This window comes from Otolemur garnettii, unplaced genomic scaffold (genome assembly GCF_000181295.1).
Source record: "Otolemur garnettii isolate 467f Iridium unplaced genomic scaffold, OtoGar3 scaffold00064, whole genome shotgun sequence".
Classification (NCBI taxonomy): Eukaryota; Metazoa; Chordata; class Mammalia; order Primates; family Galagidae; genus Otolemur; species Otolemur garnettii.
This window is the reverse complement of record NW_003852459.1, coordinates 1,469,828-1,475,745: the sequence shown is the minus strand read 5'-3', so window position 1 is coordinate 1,475,745 and position 5,918 is coordinate 1,469,828. Positions and strand designations below refer to the sequence as shown.

The window sequence follows — 5,918 nt, the reverse complement described above, 5'->3', positions numbered from 1 at the left end:
CTGTATATACACATACATACATGCATATATATAAGTGTGTGTATATATATAAAATTTCCAAACCTTGGGAATTTCTGTGACCTTATTATAGAATTTCACAGTGGCATAAAATGGACACAGATTAACTATTTTAATTAGTGAATTAATTATAATTTCAAGACTGAATTACCTTAAGCAGTAGCTAATTTTAAGTGAAATTTGCAAAAAATGTTATAGTTGATAAAAATAAAACATTTATGAAAAGCATAGTCAGTTCTTATATTATTTCTAATAATACTGTACATAAAATGAATTTTTTACTTCAATGTAACAGGGAAAAATCTATTCATATTCTATGTAAGACTTCTTATCACATAGTTGAAAGATACAACAAGTACTAAATAAAATTAAATAGAAAGGTATGACTTAAACTATTAAAAAACTCTTAATTTTTATGGCTTTATCTTTAATGACATTTTAAAATCTCTATTTATTTAACAAAACCCCTTATATTAAATAAGTCACTGATCTTTTGTAATATCTGAAAAAAATCTTTTAACTTTGGTGGACTTATTTAACCTATATTAGTCCTTATGTGGGAGAAATAATGGGTTACTTAATTAAAAATTATTATAGTATTTATAGAAATATTTCTATAACCATATATTCTTCTTCAGAGATAGTATTTTGCCTCTATTAGAATTATAAAATAACTGGAAAGTTAAATTTATGATAATGTTAGAAATATATAATCTAATATAGATTAAATTACTATTAGAAGCAATAGCACCAGAGCACATGACTTTCACCCAAATTTTGTCTGGTAATTGTATCTAGTATTCATTGATGTTTTAAGTTCAGTGTGATTCAACAAGTACTCATGTGGTAGGCCTCAAGCCTTCTTGGATCTATAGCCCTGGTTTGCCTGCTCCTGCCAGGCATTGGTGCTCTAGGTCACTTCAGGGTGATGCTGAGGGTATTGTCATCTCCAAATTCTACATATGGTAAACTTTAACAAATCCATACAATTTGCACAATTTGATACATTAAATAAATATTTACTGCTCTCTTCCATCATATATATATGTGTATATATATGTGTGTGTGTGTGTGTGTGTGTGTGTGTGTCATGGGGCTGACATAATATATGTCAAGTCCACTTGTGATTTACCTTTGTTTCTCCAAACAATTCATTAAATAGTAATTTTTTTAATCGCATCTATCAAACTCCTAAAGGAATTCGCTGCTTGAAGGAATACTTGGAGTGAATTGCTTTTCTTATTTTGTGTCACAAGCTTATTGGGGAGGAGGGATAAAAGAAAACTTAAATCTGTGAAATATTTTCACATTCTAAGTAAAAATACATTATATGTGGTTAAGCTGAGAGTTGAGGACAGTTGTGTCATAGCCTTTCCTTGTTGTCGTTAGACAATGCAGCATCACATCCTGTCAGGATGGGGAAAGTTCTAGTGACAATAAATGCTAGCAACTACTGTAGTTTATTGAGCACTTATTATGTCCTAGTTAGTTTTTTATGTTATTTCACAGTTATTTCCTTACTACTTTCTTACTGATGTGGAAACTGCATTTCAGAGAGGGTAAATGATGTCGGCAGAAGTCTAAGGAGACCATTTGCAATTGAAATTATTGCACAAACTAAGGGTCAGTGTTAATTTGTTCATTCATGCCTATATCACTAAACTCCTTTTAGATCTTAGAAGTTCAAGATAGAAAATAAAGCAATTTTAAAGTAACATTCATTTATAACTTCTTACTGAGATCATTAGCATCTTTTTTCTTTCCTCTTTTCCACAAAATCATAAAATGGAAGTTTTTTTAAAATTTTAAACAAGCTTTTTAAAAAATATACCTTTCTGTGGGTTTCCCCAATAGAAAATTGTAATGTTTCCTCTTAACTTCATTAAATTATCTTTTACAGACTAAAAGCCTTGCAATCCTTAGGTTTTATATTTATATTTCTTAAAAATTTCCACCAATAAAAACTAAAAGCCCATAGGATATCATTTTCTCTCTTATAAAATGAAGCTACTACTTCCTACCTGATAGGCTTTTTATGACAAGAAAATGAAACTATGGGAACATTTATATGTATTATTACCTTTCCTGACTAGTAGAGGCAGAAAAGTGACCTCCCCAAAATGTCCATGCCCTAATCCCTAGAGCTTGTAAATAGGTCAGTTAAAAGAAGAAGGGGGGGTAAGACTATACTTTCAGGGGTCATTTCTAGAGTTCGTTACTAGAGAAGTCTCTCTGAGCACCGGAAACCACTAGGAGGAGGCACAGCGTTCTCTCCTGAGCGTGAAGCCGGCTCTTGGGGTTGCTTTAGTGCAATTGCCATTTGCCATTGATTTGATGATCATTCTTCTCTTCCTTTGGGGGAGTTAAGAGGGAGAGAATGCAGTAAAAAAAGAAAAAGACAAAGGGGGATTAGAATTGCAGGTGCAATGAAGTTTGTCAATCAGCTAACTTTAAAACACTGAAATTATCCTAGTATCCTGGTAAACCCGAGGTAATCACAGGAGCCCCTTTATGAGAGGGAGACCAAAGGGCCAGAGTCAAGGGAGGTATGACTAAGGAACAGGTCAGCTGAAACTGAGTGTCAAGGATTCAGTTAGCCATCCCTGACTTTGGAGAGGGAGAAGGCGGGGCCATGGGCTTAGGAAAGTTGGCAGCTGGTAGAATTTGGTAAAGGCAAGGAGACTCATCTTTCCCTAGCAGTGGTCCCCAACCTTCCTAATGCTGCAGTGTATTTTTACTGTTAAAAAGGGGTTGCGACCCACAGGTTGAGAACCAGTGCTAGAGCCTCCGGAAAGAGCTAGCCATACAGATACCTTATTTTAGCCAAGGGAAAACTATGTCATATTTCTAATCTACCTGCACAGTAAGAAAATTAATTTGTGTTATTTTAAGGCACTAAGTTTATGGAGTTTTTTTATAGCAATAATAGAAAACTAATATGCTACCTTTATTATGTAAATTATTGTCTTAATTATGCTTCTCCAAGTTATAAATTGGCAAGGATTTTCAAACATGGATTCTTAGTGATTTGAGATTTTGTACTGACTTTGTCACTCACTGGCTAGCGTGACCCTGGGCCTCAGTGCTGGGTATACACAATTGTGCTGTTTTCAGCTTCCATAACCCTTGGAGACAGAGGCATGGGAGAGGCAACTGACTGCTGTTGGAAAGCATAATCTCACTCATTATGCCTGAGGGAAGATTCTTTAAATGCCAAGCATAAGATAATATGATGATGGTAAGAAGATACAAAATGTAAGGTGGACAGAACTATGGAAGGGATCAATAAAAATTTATGTTATTTTTATATGTGAACAATTAAGTATATGAGATCATAGTGTCCTTAGGTAGGATAATGGAGGGAAATCTGAAGCTTTCTTGGTGATATTTTTAGATTTAGGTTCCATTGAAAATACTTTCTTTCCAATTTTATTTTCTTCAGTCTCTTAAACTCTCTATTCTCATCCAACAAACAGTAAATAGATAGTAGATAAACAAACATATCACACACACAGCTACACACACACACATTGTGCACAAACACATATGTACATACATTTAATGTAAGATCTAGAAACAATGCATGAAAATAATTTTTGTGATTCTCTGGGTCCCTAAGCTCCTATTCATAGTCTGCAAAGCACAATAAACTTTTGCGAATCTCCAATAGAAGCCATCATTGCATTCATAAAGACAAAGGATTTATTTCTTTTAACTATGGAATAATTTTTATTATGAGATGAATCATTCAGAATGTACCTCAGGCCATTCACAAAATTAGCCTGTTGTTGCTGGCTGCCAATATTACATTAACATCTCAACTACCTGGAGGGTACTTAGCAAACAACCACAGCTCTCTGAAAAATAGAGGAAAACAGAGAATAGACAGAAATGATCTCTAAACAGGTACTCTCGATCATATTGCTCAGGAGGGAAGCTCTCACAGGCTGCCACTAGGTTTCATTTTGATTTTCTGCTTGTAATATACAAATGAAGAAATCCTAGTTATCTTGACATACAACAAATCAATATTAAAAATTAGGAACGGTAAGAATATTACTAAATGGGCGTATAATGGTCGCTAAATGGACAAGCACACCAAGTTATTGCTGACAAGACAGAAGCTGAAGACAAAGCAAAATTGTAGGAGTGTGGAATTATTAGTATTAGGGCAAACATCATTTTGCATCTCAAAAGGCATTGAAGACAGTGATCCCCTATAAGCACTGATGTTCTAAAGTTAACCTTGAGTCATCAGGAAAAAGTTAAATTATATTCAGTTGCCTTTGTTATAGAAAGCAAGAAAATATAAACTGATTTTAGCAAGACCTTCACCTATGAAATTGACATTTAGCGTGTAACTTTATAATGGTCAAATCACTGCCAAAGGCACTTTGTAGACTCCATCTCAATGAATCAATGGTTAGAATAAAAAAGAATAAAATAGAGTCATAAAATAAATCACTCAGCGTCCTCTCTGTTGGCTGTAAGCTCCTTGTTCACTCTGAAGTTGGTGATAGATTGCTCAGGCTCCTCTCCCAAGTTTCCTGCTAGGCACTACTAATGGAGGCTAACTGTAGAGGTTGGGAGGTAGAGGAAGATGAAAACTGTTTTTGTTCTTGTTATTGGTGTTGCTGTTGTTTCCCTTGCTTTTGGTGGAGTTCCCAGCAGCCACAGATGACTAAGAGCAATGGACGTGGTTGTAGGCATCGGTGAGTTCCCAGGTGCCTGGAACATCCTCAGAGGGAATGTGGGTTCCTGCTCAGATGCCATTGATTCTCATAGTCTGAAGCAGTGGAGCTCCTAGAGCTCTAGCAGTTCAGCAGCAGGTATTGGCTTGTGGTCCTGAAGCAATAGCACATTTCTGGTCTCAGGTAACTAGTCCTCCTAAAATCCTTACCACCCCTGCTCCACCCCTTTCTTCTTTCTCCTAGAATTTCTAGCATGGTTATATTGTTTTTTTTTTTTTTCCAGACAGGACTCCAATGAATTTTTTAAAATAAAATAAAAATATGATTTTTTGTTAAAAAGGTAGATTGAATAAGTCTGGAATATTTCTCCATCCAGCAATGCCAGCCAAGCAAGGCATATTGTTTGGTCTCAGTGTGAGTACTTGCTGGGGATACTGTCAGCAAAAATTCTGTTTAGCAATTAAAACTACTTTGAAAGTTTTCTGAGGGCTATGATGCCCTGAGCGCAGACTCCAGTCATTTCATAGTGTGGCCTGGAGAAAAAAAAAAGAGAAAAAATAGGCAAAGCCATAGCTAAAATGACATGCCAGAATCCCTCAGGCTAGATGAGGGTAACAGAGTGGTAACAGAGTGGATTAATAGCATCTACCCATTAAGTCAGCATTCCACCACGGTCAACATCCATTCTCCAAGTGCAGCAACATACACGTTTCCAATGCCCAAGGTCAAATGGTGCAAGTGCATATGGGATACACCACAGACGTTTGTAATCACGGTTTTTGTTTCCTTTCTTTATGTTTTTTGCTTTAACAAATTCAGACTCGAAAGCACAAAAATACAAATACAATTTTACTTAAGAAGCCACTGTATTCATTTTTCCTAAATAGAGCTTTTTTCTTAGGGGTAAAAAACTCAACCTTTTGGGAAAGACAACCTTTTCTTATTAATGGGGCAAGGTGGGGCATTAATGCATTGAACTGATGCTTGTATAATTGCTTCCCTCTTCCTTGAGTTTCATCTTTCTGAGCAACTCAGTTCTTTGTTCCCAATTAAAATATTCCCTTAAAATGTTCCATTCTGAGAGGCTGAGTTTATTGAAATAAGTATACCAATATACTCTCGGACCTCCATATCCATGGATCTAACCATATGCAGAGTGAAAATGTTTAGAAAAAAGTAAAAAAATAGATACAAAAAACCCCAGGATAA

The 5,918-nt window shown here is 35.4% G+C and overlaps 1 protein-coding gene and 1 non-coding gene across 2 annotated transcripts in view; both read left to right on the top strand.

The window, feature by feature from the left end:
* LOC100949794 (low-density lipoprotein receptor-related protein 1B-like) overlaps nt 1–5,918 on the top strand; it is a gene marked incomplete at its 3' end in the record, with an annotated part of 1,553,965 nt that overhangs the window by 128,429 nt on the left and 1,419,618 nt on the right. The window lies entirely within an intron of this gene.
* On the top strand, nt 2,199–2,406 carry LOC111726420. Its single transcript, XR_002774192.1, has one exon. It is a non-coding gene; the product is annotated as a small nucleolar RNA U3 (small nucleolar RNA).